We start from the raw sequence: 18,979 nt of genomic DNA, 5'->3' as shown, positions 1-18,979 counted from the left end.
AACTAATGATGTTTTGGGGCAAGTTTGTTAGAATTGCATGGTCTAGCCTATCCTGCATAATACACCAGTATACTCTCCAAATATGTGGCAGTGCCTTCCTCCTTCCAGTAAGACCTTGACTATAAACCCTTTTGTTCATAGATAATTTTAATTATAATGATTTTCTTTGCTAGCTAAATTTTTCTCAAGATGTCTAAATAAACTTGACTCAGAACATACGTTCAAAATACCACTTTAAAAATAGAAAGTAATTGAGTGTATATCTATAGTACTTTCATGACATTATGAAAGACTGAACTACAAAAAATAAAGGCATAGCAAAGCAATGAGAGCAGTAAGAAGCCTTTTTCCTCCCCCCACAGATATATTTCATTCAGTTGTCCTATCCATACATCTTCATATACCTTTCTAAACATACATCCATGACAGAAGGAATATGGTAGAGTTTATAAGTGAGTGCAGTAAAATGAAACAGTGCAATTTAACAACAACAACAAAAAAGATACTGTTTCTAGACTTCATGAAAACTTAGGGACTGTTGCAGACCTTTATGTTCAATTAAGAACTATTATCTATTAATCACATAACTGATCTTTTATTACTATATCTGGAATGTGCTTTGCAAACATACAATAGATTTAATTCCTTACAACAGTAAATACATGGAATTCTGATCTAAAGTTAAAGGCAGTTGCGCATATTCTAAATTCTAGACCTGACCCACTATTACTCAGCTAAGCATTCCAAGAATATACAGCATTCCAGGAATATCGAGGCCATCTCATAATTGTATATGCAAGTGCACTTTTGCCAGAAGCCATCAGAAGTGACTTACTAGGTACACAGAATCAGATTACTTGGGTTTTATCCCTGCTTCATTGCTTTTTAGTGAGGGCCTGCGCTTTGGGCTCTTCATCTGGAAATGAGGATGTTAATAACATCAACCTTATATCATTGTTACAAGATTTAAATATGTTAAAATTTTTGTAAAGTTCTTAGAATATAACAAGCACTATATCATTTTTGTACCAATAAAAATATGAATGCTTACATTATTTATATGACAATCATAGGTATATTTTGCTTCTATCATTAAGTTAATGTATAAAGGAGCCTCTGACAATCTAAGATATTTATTTAACAAAAATATGCTTTTAGCCAGAAGCCAAAGGATTTAATTTTCTCAAAATTTCTTTCCCAATGTAAAATCAGAACGCATACTGTTCCCAAATGTCTTAACATGGAAGCCAGAGGTCCTTATGATGGTAGAGTTGATCTCATGCTGCACCCAGTCACAGTCTAACTTTTTGGCATTATTCACCGAAGATGGAATCTTAATGTGACCTGTTGTTACTTGTCTTTCATCCATCACTGGTTTCTTGTCCCCACCACCAATTCTAGCCTGATGCTAAGTACCATAATTCTTGCATGAATTTTTGTTTGGATTTGGTTGTTTGATTCTCATTGATTCTGCCAGAACTTATAATGAAAAACCAGCTTTTTAATTTTGTTTTGTTCTTTTTACCACGATATCCATCTCTTCTTCTGAGTTTCCTATTGTAGCTCTTTGTCACTATTCTAGGCTTCTGGTGATAGACATTGACCTCAGAATTTCTACTTCCTTTTATATCTTTTTGAGAAAAAGGAAAAAAAAAAGAAACAAGGTACTCTAAGTGTGTGTTTTTTATTTTATCCATCTGTTCATATCTCAATATGGTATTGCTCTATAAGAATCTTCCATTGCTTTAAATTTCTTCTCTGAAAGGGAGTGACCCAGAGAAGCCATTAATTTTCCTGCAGAAGCCCTAGATACTAGTGACATTCTTGCTTCCTGATTCACATTCTGTGTTTGAAAGAAAGCAGAGATGACCTGGGACTTTCTTTCAAAGCTATAGTATGTACAGACTTTGAAGATCTTTGAACATTGCGATAGCTGAATAAAATGAATGACAAAAAGAAAGAATAAGTGAATGTTTAAATGAACATTATTAATTTAAATTTCTCTATAGAGTGATTTGATGTATTTACAAAGATAACTGTATTATAGCATAATTTTAAAAGTAGGTGAGAATAGATCACATGAAACCAAAGTATGAATACAAATGGAAGCCAATAAAATCTCCAATGCATTGAATATATATAAAGGTGAAGGTGAGCATGGGTGCAATTTTATTTTTTACCTGTCAATAATAAGACGAAAATGCCATTGTCTGCATGGGCCATGACATCCATAAAAACAAAACCAGTGAATAAGGGAAGCCAAACAGAGATAAGAAATACATTTTCTTGAGGGAACACACAAACATATTCAGAAATACATGCTTTCACACACATGCCAGCGCTCACACTTACATAACTATACCGTTGTATATCAATAGATATTAGTTATAAATATCTATTAAAATGTGTATAATTTTGAGTTCCTTATAACTACTTTATAACCACAGGAGATTTCAAAGCAGGGAGAAACATGAAATCTGGCAAGGCCATGAAGTTCAAAAGATTAGAATGTCAAGTTGTATTGCTGAGGACTGTGGATGCACAGCAATTGATGGCTTTGAAATTGTAGCTTCTCCAAACCATTTAAGGATTTTGAGCCACAGTTGAAACCCACTGAGCCCAAAGTCTCTGCTCCCATGTCCTTATCATCAACCAGAACCTTAGGTTTTCTTCCATACCTCTTGGCTACACTTTGTAGCCACAGGATTCACTTTAGGAGGCATTTTCTGAACCAGAAAGAATCGTTGCCACTCTGAGAAACAAATTGAGAATATAGCAGGAAATTTACTTTATTTGGTCTATCACAATTTAATCTTCAGCTCTAATAGTTTATTTGCTAATCCTACTTGACTAAATTCTTGCAGAGCTCTTTAATCTGTAATGATATTTATATCAATGCCCGCAAGCAGTGCTATAGTTAATGGTCTGTTGTCATTTCCATTATAAACTCCCTATTGCACGAGTAACAGGAGAACCAAGAACCTGTGACTTTCCTAGCTGAGGGCACATTTCAATGCTCTTCTAAATTACAGTATTAGCCAGAGCACTTTTGTCAGGCAGTATTTTCAGGCAATTTAAGAAATTGCATTTAAAGGGAAAAAAAGAAATCTAAATCCTACTCACTATCTTAACAACCAAAAAAAAAAAAAAAATCTGTAGGTAAAATTCTGTGTTCGTAGTTTCTGAAGCATGTTAAACTTATATGTACAAATAATAAAGAGTTTCACATATTTATTGCATTATTGAGAGATTAGCATCTGGCTTCAATGAAATACAAAACAAAGTAATAAACATGAGGAACCTTTTATGTTTTACTCAGATTTTTAAACAATCTACTACTATATCTGGAGAGGCATGAATGAGAAGTATTTCATGAAACATATTTTATGAAAAACATTTTTCTAATATACACATTGGAAGGGGCTGATAATTATAATTGTAATGTAATTGAAATGGATAAATATAACCATAATATTCTTTTCTCTGAATAAATTATACAGCTGAGTGTTTCATTACAGTCGTGCTTTGCTTAATGGAGCAGAATATAGAACCAGTAGTTCTGGTCTCTTCTTGACTAAGCTGCTATGGTTTCTGTGGAATGATAGGCTCTTAAGAGAATAGCCTTGCCTTAATAGAATTGGGATATTCCACACTGAAAAAAAAAATCAGAAAATAGTGTTAACATTTTTTTAAATTTAAAAAACATGGCAGAAATAAATGTGTTATATAAACTGCAGTATTAATTCTAAAATGTAAAGATTAAGACATGTGGAATAAGTACAATATATATATAATTTGTAAAGCTACATTTCTTTCATCACACAATTCTAAGATATGATAGAGGACAGGTTGCTGAGGTCCCAGTTCATTGCAATAGCTGTCCTGTCCAGGCTTCCCTATCTCTCTCTGCTTCACCTAATCAATGTGTCTGTAAAGACCCATGAGGGGAAATAGGCACAGAACCTCATTTATTTGTGGCTGTCTCTGAAACAAAATGCAAACCTTCTGTGAATGAGCCAATTTTGAATAATTTGTTTTATGATATTTTATTTTAACCTTAAACCAAGACACTTAAAAATCATACCCATTTTTTGTCATGCATTTTTGAAATTTATTATATACCTTCCTGCATGTATAAAGAGAGCACATTGAAGACCATTTAAACTGTCATTGATAATTTAGTCAGAATTTAAATTATTGTCTTGTGATCTAATACAGCAAAGCCCCCAGGGCATACTGAGTTATATAAGGCTGTTTGCCATTATGCTAAATGACCTTACACTGTGCTGTATTTGTAGTTCTTATGTGATGGTTTTGTGGATATTTTTCTCTGATGCCTGGCTGTATGCTGGCATATTTTACTAGTCTCAATGAAACTGTTAGTCTCTATTTCCATTTAATTTAATTCAATTTAATTTTAAGTTACTTTACATTTTTTAAATCTTATTTTATTTTGCTTCTATTCTACTGGTGGTGATCTAGAAAAGGCTATTAGGGATTCATGTAAAACAAGATTCCACAGCTGTGAATGAGAATCTGAGTGTAATTAGAGCTTGAGCATTGTTTCATATATTATGTGATCTAAGTTATGATTCTTCAAAAGTTTTCTTATTCTCTACTCCATATACTTTGCATATCTACATGACATGTTTGGAAGGTTATTGAATAACAGTTAGATGAGTTGTTATGATACAGAGGACTAATCTCAAAGTATATTTATATATTGAAATATTAATAGAACCTTATGAAGTACTTTCAGTAAGTGCATAAAAGTGCAAATGGGTGTTTCAGGGTTTTGCATCCATTTAGAAGATAGTATATATCTACCAAAGATCCCTTATACCCTGTATTAAAAATAATAATTATCCTTGTGATACAAAACAATCTAAGGAGATCAAATATCTAAGACAATACCAAATGTAAAATATATGTCTCTTAAATTTTTTTATGGGAGGATGGCATTGACAACTGTTGAATACTGAAATCAGACGCATGCCCAATGATAAGAGTAATGCTAGCTTATAGGTATTGAGGGCTTACTGTGGATCAAGCACTGTTCTTTTTTTTAAATTAATTAATTAATTAATTATTTTATTTATTTATTTATTTATTTATTTATTTGAGAGAGGGAGAGAGAGAAGTGCAAGAGCACAAGTGGGGGAGAGGGCAGAAGGGCAGAGGAAGAAGTAGATTTCTGGTGAGCAGGGAGCCTGACCTGGGCTCAATCCCAGGACCCTGAGATCAGGACCTGAGCCAACCAGGTGCCCAGCAAGTACTGTTCTAAATACTTGTCATTTAGTAATTCTATCTTGCAACAAACCCTAGGATGTGGATATTATGTTTTTTAAAGATAAGGAAACCAAAGCATGAGTAAATAGCAAAACTTCCAATGATCCCACAAATAATAAATGGGGAGTCAGAATTTCAGCCCAGGTAGTCCAAAAACATACCCTCTTACCCACTATGTACCTTAGTAGGAGACATAATAAAACATTCATCCAGTAGAGCATTAACACCCATTCTATAGATAAAGTAAGTTATTATGACTATGTAGAAATAGAAAAACATGGAAAAGCATCAAAAAAGAAAAATCCACACACTTTGTGATTACATGTCTTTTAAAATATGGTTTGTAAGGTGATTACTAAAAAGCATACAGAAAATGACAAAATATTTTTTTTTCTTTTTCCTTTTTTATGTATGCATATATATATATATGATTTTTTGCCTTTTTTTACAGTTGTGAGAATACAACATGAGAACTATCTTAAAAATTTTAAGTGTATAATATAGCAATGTTAACTATAGGCACAACCTTGTATAGCGGATCTCTAGAACTTAACCATCTTGCATAGATGAAATGTTATACACATTGAATAACAACTCCCCATTTTCCTTTGCCCTCAGATACCATTCTATTCTCTCCTATGTTTTTGACCATTTTAGATTTATTTTATATAAATGGAATCATGCAGTATTTGACCTTCTCTGACCAGCTTATGCTTTTTTAATTAGTATATATTTGTTTATAATAAAAGTATATATTTAGATATATTTAAAATATGTAGTAAATTTAAGAAGAAATTGACAAAATAGTTAATAAACAATAAATTATAAACACTAATGATATCAATAATGAATGATTGCGTTTTGGGCAATATGGTTAATTCATAGGAGACATACTAAGATGCTTGTGATATACATCAAGGAGGTCTATTCCCTGTTACCCCCTGCCCCCTGCCCCATCAGATTCAGAAGTCCAGTGGAAAATGACTTGGAGAAAATACAAGATACACACTAAAGGACTCTCTGAAAAGGATTTTCAAGTCTCTCCTTATCCCAAAAAAGGAAGAAACTGAGATCTGAATTAAGTTTTGAGATGTAATGTTAAAGAAAGTAGAGTGTCCTCAGTAACTCTGGGAAAGCTGCCTCATCCTGACTTGAACCTCAGTGGTGAGGAATATTTCTGGTTCCTAATGTTATACTTGTAGTTGACTTTATAACTATTCGGGTTTGTGATTCTACAAAAGAAAACTAGTCCCTCAGTTTGATAATTCAGTCATAGCTCAGAATCTTAGCTCTTTTTACTGAAACTGTGAGGTGTCTCTAGGTACCAAACATGAAAGCACAAAACCAGATACATTAGGAGAGAAAGGAAACTAACTATTTGAAAGTTTATTATAGCAAAGAATATTATACTGACTTTGAAATTCTCGTGTTTAGTTGCCTATATTCTGGTAGTTTTGAGGTAGCCCCAGATATTCTTCTTCTTGACCCACCTGGCCTATCTTTCTTAGGTAGCTAGGAAAGGGGCGCCAAACATGAAGTCTCTTAGGAATAGATGGCAAAGATCAACACTTATTTTTAATGACTCGTTTTTCTTAAATTCTTTGCCATGTAAAAGAAGAGCAATATGGGCTGCCATGTCCTGTTTGTTTATACACGAGGAATAAAGAGAAGCAGCAGAGAAAGTCAGATTAGAATGTGAGTATGCCCCTCATTAAGTATTGGCCTAACAGAAGACAAAGGAAATGTCATATGCCAAAATTACCTGTTAGCTATATGAAAAGGTGGTTCCAGAGGGAATAACCAACTTCTTTTCTGTTCTTCATGTTTTGGATCAAAGTCAGTGGCCTTGGTTACACATGTCCTCTTTGCCATCAAAGACAAAGGGCAAGCACATTCAAATGTGTTCATGCCATAGGGGAGCCATCTGAAATAAAATAAGATCTTGTTTGAGAATTACTTCTAGTTTCATGTATCTACCAAGGGACTTAGATGGGAAGTTAGGCTTCCTAAGAGGAAAATCTGTAGTACAGAGAAGTAACAGTAGCCTTGAAGCCTACTTTTCACTTTTTACAGAATTCTTAGGATACGTGAATGGCAGGTAGGAAGAGAAGTTTATTGGGTAGAAATAGGTCATGGTCCTGCTCTACAGTCTTCTCTTTTTTATTCCTGAAGATCCTGCTTACTAAGTAACCTCATAGGCAGTAATAACTAGTCAGAAACCTGTTAAAATAGTCTATATGAGAGAGAGGAGGAAAGATCACAGCACAGTGTACCTAGGTGCTTCACCTGAACTAATGAGGAGAAATAAAAACAAAACTTTAATTCAGTTTTCTTGCTTTGCCGAGTTTTCCTGCAGCCATCTTTTTAATGTTACCTTAAGCAATTTATTTTGTTTAATTGTCTAGTTCTATTACAAAATGGGATGACTTTGCTTAAAATTGCACTTAAATATTACCTTCAGAAGTGTTATTTACTGTGTTCACAGAAGAGTTTGCTTTGTAGGTTTTATAATATTCATAGAGAATGATGTATGCTTGTTTGAATTTAATTTAGACTAGAGGAGTAGATAAAAGGGGAAGTTGACAAAACCCACAGGATAGCATTAAGAAAATGAGGCAGAATAATGCTGCTGAAGAAATGCAAATCTTTCAAAGTCCATTAGTACCGTTAATAGAGAAGTTGAAGAAAAAGCATCAACTGCCTGCCTTGGGTAAATAGAATGCAACTCACCCATAAAGGCTCTGAGGCCTGGGCCTTTGACTGGGTATTTTTAGACTTTAGAGACTCAGGAAATGTTTTAGATCTTTATTAAATAAAATAGATGTATGCCTTATGCTAGGTAAAAAGAAAAATTAGAAATTTTCTTCTGTAACTGAGTGATAAGTGACCCTGTGTGTAGCTACTTGACTGAAGGAGTGGGTCACAGAGAAATTGACAGTTATTGGGTTTTCCCTGTTTTGAGATAATTCTGAAATCTGCTATGATGTTACAAGGAAAATTTACATCTAAGTTTTATATATAAGACTCCTAATAGAAAAAACAGAATAAAGAACATTTTTAATAGCTTACCCTGTCAGTGGTAAAATCTCTGGTTCTGTGTGTGACAAGATACTTTATGACTCCTAGATTTTTCATACTGGAGCATTTATTTAGAAAAATGAGATGCCAGTGGGAATAAGTAATGAGTGATTCTCTTGAAGAACAAAATAAAAGTAATCTCTTGACTTACTCTTGGATTTAAGTAAATCCAGACATTGAAATAGATACTTGGAAAGACATCTGAACTCTTCCATTTAGTAGGATTCTATTCACTAAATGTGGCTGTGAGAGACTGAACTCTCTTTTCTGCCTAGCAGCAAGTTGATCAAACGTGTTAAATGCCCAAACTGCAAGAAACAACGTAGTAATGAAAAAAATATTAAAGAAAAATAGCCAAATGGGCATCACCTTAAATTTAAATTCACCACATAATTTAGGACACACATATGGAAATCAGTTCACCACATAATTGGGGAACATAATATACACATTGAAATAGGCTGCAGCATTGTTACATCTCTTTACTAACAAATTAAGAAACTAAGTACATATGTATTAATGGGATAATTAAGTGGGCTCCTCAAGGTGCTTACTAACTTCCTAAGAAGAGTAATTTTGTAACTGACTTTGGCATTAAAAACAAACTGGTTCAATAATAAATTGCTCAACTGGATCTGGTTTTTTGTTTTTTCTTTTTCTTTTTTTGGTAGCCCGTGGCACATTTTAGGTAAGATTATTCTATTACCTGATTAAGTGTTTGCTGACTGTTGCGCTTAGGCACCCATTACTCTGCTCTTGCATTCCAGGCTATGCTGGGAATAGTATTTATGTAGTTGTTCTTATAATCTTGTGGTGAAAATAGACAATTGCACTTATACTGTCAGCACACACTCTCAAAAAACAGAGACTCTCTGTTTCCTTCTACTGCCCATCAGCTCCACCTGTGATGGTGGATTGCTCTAAATTGAGTCCTAAGTAAAACTGGCTCCAAAACTAGTATTTATATTTGGAAGCTAATTGACATGAAGTAAGTCTTACTCTTATCAAACTCTATTCTCCTATCCCTCCTTTACATTAAAATATAAATAGTGATAACAAGCTAAGACTATGTTTCTCAAACTGGACTTGAGAAACAGTATTTTCAGGTATTCAGCTAAGTCATATTCCCATAGTCAGATAAGCTTAAGAAAAGCTACTGTTTCCTCCATTTGAAAGTCATAGTGCACGTTAGCATATGAAAGTGTTGAACAGTCCTGCTATAAAGAAATTTGTTTATCTTCATTTAGCCTAGTGGTTTCCAAATGTGATTCATCCTGTAGCATCTTGGCTTTTGCAAAGCTCCTTTTGTGCTTTGCATATGATTAGGGAAAGGCTGGAGTCAAGAATAACCCTTTTGTGGGGTAGAACATGAACTTTTAAGTCTGGCTATTGTGGAGGAAAATAGAGTGAGGGTGAGAGAGGAAACACTGGCAGTTAAAGCTTTTTTTTTTTTTTTTTTTTTTGGTCACTAACAAACTACTCTGTCTAGGTGTGGGCAAACTGCCTTTTTCCATTCCACTGTGGCCCAGAAAGCAACGAGGTAATCATTATAGAGGGCCCTCTTAAGATACGGTAGTGTGTTTGGTGAACTCAATAGTACAAAGTTATTATTTTTTTTTTTTGAGCATCAAGAAAGGCATTAACGATTCTTTATTCACAGCAGTATTCTTCTTAAAAGCCAATTATGTTGCAGGCAGTCGGAAAGGGAATGAGTGTAGCCAAAGGGAAAGGATCTTTGGATTTGAAATGTATAGAATTATTTGAATACTTACTTTGACACTCCATAAATCTGAATTTAATTCTTTTTCTCCCTTCAAGCATGTGTAGAATTGGTAAATAAAAGAAGAAAAAAACCTGGTATATATTATTTGGTAAATAAGTGCCATGTTACACATTTTAGCTCCGAACTCTACTTTGTCTGGGATAAAAGTATCATGGGACTGGAGATCGAAGAAAATGCTATTAGGATGAGAAAACTTAATTCTAGAGTAAAAAGTGATTCAACACCTAGTTTATAAATAAAGCGAAAATAATGAGGTTTTTTTCTTAGACTTAATGTTTTTAGAGAAGTTTTACAACAAAATTGAGAAGTATGAGATTTCCCTTACCCCCTACCCCTAAACATTCATAGCTTCCCCCATTATCAACATCTCCCACCAGAAGGTACACCTTTATCAGGGATTAATCTACACTGACATATCATATTCACCCCAAGTCTATAGTTTATATTATGGTTCACTCTTGGCATTGCCCTTTTTATGAACTTAGATAAATGTTTACTGATGTCTAGCCATCATTATAATATTGTATAGAATATTTTTTACTATTCTGAAAGTTTTTATGCCATGCCTATTTATCTTTCTCCCATCCGCCCCATGCAATCACTGATCAAATCCTCTATGTCTCTTATGGCTTGATAGCTATTTTTTTTTAGCACTGGATAATACCCCATTGTCTGGGTATATCACATTTTATCCATTTATCTACTGAAGGATATTTTGTTGGCTTCCAAGGTTTAGCACTTACAAATGAAGCAGCTACAAATATCTGTGTGCAGGTTTTTGTGTAGGTAGGAGTTTTCAATTCCTTTGGAGATATACTAAGAAACATGATTGCTGGATTATATGGTAGAGTATGTTCAGTTTTATAAGAAACTATCAAACTGTCTTTTATTTTTTTTTAATGTTATTTATTCATGAGAGACACAGACTGAGAGAGGGAGAGAGAGAGGCAGAGACGTAGGCAGAGGGAGAAGCAGGGAGCCTGATGCAGGACTGGATCCCAGATACTAGGATCACGACCTGAGCCAAAGGCAGGTACCAACCACTGAGCCACCCAGGCGTCCCTCAAACTGTCTTTTAAAGTAGCTGTACCATTTTGTATTCCTACCAACATAGCATGGGAGTTCCTGTTTCTCCACAACCTTACTATCATCTACTGATGTCAGTTTTGTAGATTTTGACCATTCTGGTAGATATATAATGGTATCTCATTACTGTTTTAATTTTCATTTTCCTAGTGACGTGACGTGGAACATCTTCTCTTATGTTTGTCATCTTATATTTTCTTTAGTGAGGTATCTGTTAAGGTTTGTGGCTCATTTTTAAAATGTATTGAATATTATCTTAATGTTTAATGACCTCATTTCTGAAATCTGAAACATTAGTCTAGCAACCATAACACTTGCTATGGAATGTTATAACAATACTGCTCTTACTAATAGAATATAATAGATATTATAATGAAATTATTGCAATGAGGTAGAATAGGATGATTTGTCTTTAAATATAATTATCATGCAATTGTTCACGTGAAAACTTTATGATGCCTTGTCCATTGCCAAGGGTACAGAATGCCAATAGTGGTTAAGAAGCTAGCATTTAAAGAAAATTGCTCAGGGGTACCTGAGAGGTTCAGTCAGTTAAGTTTCCAATTTGTGATTTTGGTGCAGTCAGGATCTCAGGGTCCTGGGATTGAGCCCCATGTTGGGCTTCACACTCAGTGTAGAGTCAGCTTGAGGTTCTCTGTCTTCCTCTCCCTCTGCCCCTCTCCCTACTCACATTTACACTCTCTCTGTCTCTCAAATAAATAAATCTTAAAAAAAAATAAAATGTGCTCAAAAGGAAAAAATAATGTGCTCAGTGTACAGTGAAAGCTACAGTCAATATAAGCAAAAATGTGTGTGAAATGAAAGCAGGGATCCAACATTGTAAAGCAAGTTGAAGAAAATAGAGAAAAATTCATTGTGTAAACTTATTTACTGAAAACATCAAGCTTTATTATTATTTTTTTCAGTAGTAGTTGAAAATGCTCTGCAAATAACAGTAAGCAATGGCATAGGCCAACATGCAATGTTCTTATTCCTGAATGAAGATGTTTTGTTTTGACATAAAATGTTAAGCAAAAATCCCCTTCTGTTTTAAGTATACATAGATGCATAAACTGAGGTATCCTCCTAGTTTTAGTTGATATTCTAGTGCACAAGTAATAACCATATAATAACTGTTAAGAAAATCATTTTACAAAAATCATTTTAGCTTTATAATTTTCACATTATATTAAAATATAAATGGAGACTCACACTCCATTTATAATTTATAAGAAAATTATATTTAGGACTGGGAGTTCCAACCACTTTAAAGATTGAGGCAGTGAAAATTTAGTTTCTATTTTACTCAGATGAAGCCTTCAGGTCAACAAATTAGGGGTTAACAAAGAAATATAAGCAGATTGTTTGGTGCAGGGCAATTAGGGAGAATATCTACCAGTAACTCATAGGGAAAGGATGGTTTTCAGACTTTTAAGTGTGATACTTTCCATCAACAGTGACTCACTATAGCTAATTTTGGGAGATTCACAGAATGATTCTGAGCGCAGAAAAATCCACTGACCACATTAAGATCTATGTAAAATTAATGGGGTTACATGGTTTAGGAAAAGTCCAAGGATGCCCAGATGGTCAGTGAGGGAATAGTAGAATATTAAAGACAGAAGAAAGTTTACATGAATTCCCTCATTTTGTATATAAGAAGATGATAGGTGAGGAAATAGTGACAGTGCTAATACCAGAACTTTCATCTACTGTTCCCCAAACTCTTTTCTTGAAAAAGGAACTTAGTACTCCCCATTATTTAACCCAAGCTGAATTTTCTACTTTATTATGATTCCTCTTTATAAAATATTAACTGTAAATGTCTTACTCACTTTTAGTTTACTTGCACATTCACTTTACAGCGCTTCTTTCCTAGAAGTGCTTACCTGTCAACTGTACCTCTGAGATATATAAGAGATCTTTACTATACTTAAGATATTAAGATACCTTAAATGCATTTTTATATTCATAAACAATCTCAGAACCTGCAGTTATTTCCCTTAAAGTTTTGGATTATCCAGGATTATATTACATTGCAATATTTAGAAAACAAGTATGTTATCTCCTTTTAGCATCACTTTTATTATTTTATGGTCTCCATATTGTGAAGATATTGAGAGCTCCTTGAAGACATTTGAGTTCTGTCCTTTTGTATATCCCATAAAGTGCCTACAATTGTCTACAAATACCATTTTCTACATTCTGACTGCAAATGCCAGAAATGTAAAATTGTACAAGACTGCTCATTACATTTTTATCCACATGAATTAAAATTCTCTCAACCCTGCTAATCTAAAACAGTGAAATGAATTAGGTATTAAAATCTTGTCAATCTAGAAACATCAACTTAAATCTGTTTACTAAAATAGTTTGCACTTGTTTATTTGTAAAATAGTATTTTTATAGGATGATTCTCTTTTTTTCTAGTTTTATTGAGAAATAGTAGACATATATTACTGTATAAATTTAAGGCATACAGCATGATGATTTGATTTATATATATTGTGAAATGTTTACCACGATAGGTACAGTTAGCATCCATCTCCTCATTTGATATAATAGAAAAAGAAAGAAGAAAGAAAGAAAGAAAGAAAGAAAGAAAGAAAGAAAGAAAGAAAAAGAAAGAAGAAAGAGAGAGAGAAAGAAGAAAGAAGAAAGAAAGAAAGAAAGAAAGAAAGAAAGAAAGAAAGAAAAGAAAGAAAGAAAAGAGAGAAAGAAGAAAGAAAGAAGAAAGAAAGAAAGAAAGAAAGAAAGAAAGAAGAAAGAAAGAGAAAGAAAGAAAGAAAGAAAGAAAGAAAGAAAGAAAGAAAGAAAGAAAGAAAGAAAGAAAGAAAGAAAGAAAGAAAGAAGAAAGAAAAAAGAAGGGAAAAAAGTCTTCTTGTGATAATTCTTAGGATTTACTCTTACAGCTTTCCTATGTATCATACAGCAGTGTTAACTATAGTCATCATGACTTTTGACTGTCTTCCTCTAATTACCTCTTTCCCCTGCCTTTGTACAGTTATGATTTTGATATCTTTTTCTGTGAGTTTGGTTTAGATTTGAGATCATATGGTATTTGTCTTATTTGTCTTTCTCTCTCTGACTTATTTCACTTAGCACAATGCCTTTACAATCCATGATTATTGTTGCAAATGTTAGAATTTCCTCATTTTTTATGGTTGAAAAATATCCCATTGTATATATGTGCCACAAATTTTTATCCTTTCATGTACAGATGGACACTTACATTGTTTCCGTGTCTTGGCTATTGTAAATAATGCTGCTATGAACATGGGAGTGCAAATATCTTTTGGAGTCAGTGTTATCATTGCCTTTGGATATATCTCCAGAAGTAGAATTTCTAAATCATACTGTAGTTCTATTTTTATTTTTTGAAAATTTTCCATATTGTTTTCTGATGTAGCTGTGCCCATTTACAGTCCCACTAACAGTGCACAGAGCTTCCTTTTCTTCATATCAATGCCAGTATTTATTATCCCTTGTCTTTTTATTATGCCAGTTCTAATAAGAATGAGGTAATATCTTGTGGTTTTAATTTGCATTTCCCTAATGACTAGTGATGTTGAGCATCTTTTAATGTGCCTCATGGCCTCTTATATATCTTCTTTAGAGCAATGTCTATTCAGGAACTTTGTCCACTTTTTAATTGGATTATTTGTCTTTTTTTCTATTGAGTTGGAGGAGTTCTTTATATGTCTTGGATGTTAACCCTTTGCCAGATATATGGTTTGCAAACACTTTCCCATTCCATAGTTTGTCTTTCACGTTGTTGATGGTTTCTTTTGCTGTGCAAAAGCATTTTAGTTTGATGTATTCCCACATGTTTTTTTGTTTGTTTGTTTGTTTTGTTTTTTATTTTGTTGCTTGTGCTTTTGGTGTCATATTCAATAAACTTTGCTTCTCTGTTTTCTTTTAGGTGTTTCATGATTTCAGTTTTATGTGTAAGTCTTTAGTCAATTTCAAGTAAATTTTTTGTGAGTGGTGTAAGATATGCATTCAATTTCATGCTTTTATATATAGATATCCAATTATTTCAGCATCATTTATTGAAGAAACTGTCTTTTATCCATTGAGTGTTCTTGGCTTCCTTCTCAAGCATTAGTTGACTGTGTATGCTTGGGTTTATTTCTGGGCTCTTAATTTTGCCATTGGTCATATTTTCTGTTTTTATATAAGTACCATACTGTTTTGCTGACTGTAGCTTTATTCTATAGCTTGAATTTAGGAAATAGCAAATCTCCTGCTTTGTTCTCATTTCTTGGGATTTCTTTGGTTATATGGACTCTTGTGGTTCTATATAAATTTTAGGGTTGTTTTTCTACTTCTATAAAAAAATTCCATTAGAATACTGATTGCACGAACTCTATGGATTATAACTTTGGTAGTGTTTACACCCTAACAATATTAGTTCCTCCAATTTATGAACAAAGGATATCTTTTCATTATTTGTGTTTTCTTTGCTTTCTTTTATCTATGTTTTGCAGTTTTTAGTATATAGATCTTTGCTTCCTTAAATTTATTTCTAAGTTTTTTTTTGTTCTGCTTTTGATGCTATTATATAAGGGATCAGTTTCTTTATTTTTCAGAAATTTTGTTAATGCATAAAAAGCTACTAACTTTTGTATATTAATTTTGTATCTTGCAATTTGACTGAATTCATTGATTAGATCTGTTTTTTGGTTGAGCCTTTATGATTTTTTTATATATAAAATCATGTCATTGGCAAATAGAGGCAATTTTACTTCTTCCTTTCTAATTATACCTTTTTTCCCCTTTTTCTTGTTTTAGCTATGCCTTTCAGTATTATGTTGAAAGGAGTGTTAAGAATGAGGACACTTGTCTCATTCCTGATACTGGAGGAAAAGGTTTTAGTTTTAAATTATTGAGTATGATGTTAGCTATGGGCTTGTCATAAGTGGCCTTTATTATATTGAGATACGATTATTCAGAATCTAATTTGTTGAGATTTTTTACCGTGAATAGATTTTGAATTTTATTGGATGCCTTTTCTGTGTCTATGAGATGATCATATGATTTTTTAAATTCTATTAATGATATGATATATCACATTGATTGATTTGGCTATGTTGGATGATCCTTGTATCCCAGGGGTAAATTCTACTTGATCATGGTAATGTGACACTGAATTTGGTTTGCTAATACTTTATTGAGAATTTTTGCATCTAACTTCATCAGGGGTATTGCCCTATACTTTTTTTTTTCTTCTTCCTGATAATGTCTTTTTCTAGTTTTGGTATCAAGATAATACTGGCCTTGTAAACTGATTTTGGTATTGTTCCTCTTCTTTGACTTTTGGAAGAGTTTGAGAACAACTGGTAATTCTTCTTTAAATATTTGGTAAAGTTCATCAATGAAACTATCTGGGCTTTTCTTCATTGGGTGTTTTTTATTACTGATTCAATCTCCTTGCTAGTAATTTTTCTAGATTTTCTATTTCTTCCTGATTCAGTTTTGATAAGCTGTATGTTTCTAAGATTTTTTTTTTTTCCCATTTCTTCCAGGTTGTCCATTTGGTTGGGGAATAGTTTTCATAGTAGACTCATGATTCTTTGAATTTCTTTGGTATCAGTTATAATGTCTCCTTTTTTATTATTAATTTGTTGATTTGAGTCCTTTCTCTTTTTCCCTTGGTCAGTCTAGCTAAGGGTTTGCAATGTGTTTATCTTTTCAAAGAACCAACTCTTAGTTTTGTTAATCTTCTTGATTTTTTTTCTGTTTTCTATTTTACTTATTTCTGCTCTGATATTTATTATATTTTCTTCTTACTTCGGACTGACTTGTTTTTGTTTTTCTTTTTCTAGTTGCCATTTGTTTGACTCAAGAGCACCCTCTAATTTCTTGACCCATTGGTTGTTCAAGAGACATTGTTTAGTTTCCATATGTTCATGAATTTTCTAGTTTTCCTCTTTTTATTGATTTCTAGTTTTATGTCATTGTGGTCAGAGAAGATACCTAGTATCAGTGTTCTTGAATTTGCTAAGACTTATTTTGTGGCCTAAATTTGTTCTAACCTAGAAAATGCTCCATGTGTGCTTAAGGATGATGTATATTTTCCTGTTGTTGAATAGAGTGTTCTGTATGTGTTTGTTAGGTCCCTTTGGTCTGTAGGATTGTTAAGATTGTTTATTTTTTTTATTGATTCTCTGGATGATCTATCCATTATTGAAATTGAGGTATTAAAGTCTCCATCTATTATTGTATAACTGTTTATTTCTTTTTAATTGTTAGTTTTTGCTTTATATATTTAGGTGCTCCAATGTTGGGCACATAAGTAGTATAATTGCTATATTTTCTTGACGTATTAACTTCCTTATAATTATGTAATAACTTTGTCTCTTTTTTAACATTTTAGTGTAAAGTCTATTCTGTATGAGTATAGCATCCCCTACTTTTATCATTTCCGTTGTTGTTGTTGGATTATCATTTGCTTGAAATAATTTTTTCCAGTTCTTTACTCTCACGGTATGTGTGTCTTTAAGGCTAAAATGAATCTCTATAGACAGCATATTATTGGATCTTCTTTTTTTTTCTACTTAGCTATTCTAGGTCCTTTGATTGGAGAATTTAGTCTGTTTATGTCTGAAGTAGTCTAAAGCAGTTATTGATAGGTAAGGGCTTACTATTGGCATTTTACTAATTATTTAATTATATTCCACTTATTTATAGATCCATTTTTCCATGTTTCTTATCCCGCTGTCTCATTGTATGAATGTGTGTGGATGTGTGAGGTGTTGATGTCTTTTGATTTATGCTTCGATTTATGTATTATGATTTTTTGTGTGTAATACAAGTTTTCTCTTGTGGTTATCATGGGGATTACATAAAATATGTTAAACTTACAATACCCTATTTTAAAATGATAACAATTTAACTTCAATAGAATGTATATACTTCACACTTTTACTTCTCCACCTCTCATTTTAAGTTATTGCTGTTATAATTTACATGTTTGTTTTATGTATATATAAGCTTTTATATACATATATAATATATGTAAAAAAATATATATATATGTATATATATATATATGCACACACACGCGCACATACATACACTCAAAGCAGGTAATTGTATATATGGTAATTTTGCTACATAAAAAAAAAATAAAGCCACAACTTTAAAATTGTGACTTATGGACCATTACTGTAGAATCTAACTATTGACTATCTATTGTGAGATTTATGCTATTTTTTTTTATTTTTACTGAAATTAATTAGTATTTTTTTAATTAGTATTGTTTTATTTCTACTCAAATAACTCCGTATAGCATTTCTTGTAAGACAAGTCTCACGGTAATTAACTCCTACAGATTCTGTTTCTTCAGAAGGTTTTATCCCTCATTTGTTTCTGGAAGGCAGCTTTGCTGTGTATAGAATTCTTATTTAGAATTTATTTTCTTTCAGTATTCTGACTAGGTCATTCCATTCTCTGCTGGCCCAAGAAGTCTCTATGGAGAAATTTGCTCATTGTCTTATGGGGGTTCCCTTGTATGTAACTTTTTTGACTGCTACTTTTAAAATTTTGACAGCTTAATTATAATTTGTTTTGATATAGCTCTATTCAGATTCAACCTATTTGAATTCTTTGGACCACATGGATCTGGATGTACATTTTTCTCCACAGATTTTGGGAGTTTCCAGACATTATTAAGTATATTTTCTATCTGTTTTCTCTCTCTTATTTGGGAATTCTCATAATGCAAATATTATTTGTTTT

General features: G+C 32.7%; 1 long non-coding RNA gene across 1 annotated transcript; it reads right to left on the bottom strand.

Annotated features, from left to right (window-relative positions):
* Positions 1-3,287: 3,287 nt before the first annotated feature.
* Positions 3,288-18,614, bottom strand: LOC140636632 (uncharacterized). The gene is made up of 3 exons (XR_012033858.1): positions 18,555-18,614; positions 7,052-7,213; positions 3,288-3,652 (listed from the first exon to the last, which is right to left on the bottom strand). It is a non-coding gene; the product is annotated as an uncharacterized lncRNA (long non-coding RNA).
* Between the last annotated feature and the right edge of the window lie 365 nt (positions 18,615-18,979).

Source organism: Canis lupus, chromosome 7 (genome assembly GCF_048164855.1).
Source record: "Canis lupus baileyi chromosome 7, mCanLup2.hap1, whole genome shotgun sequence".
In the NCBI taxonomy this organism is placed as follows: Eukaryota; Metazoa; Chordata; class Mammalia; order Carnivora; family Canidae; genus Canis; species Canis lupus.
Note: the sequence above shows the minus strand (reverse complement) of the source record. Positions and strands in the feature narration are given on the sequence as shown.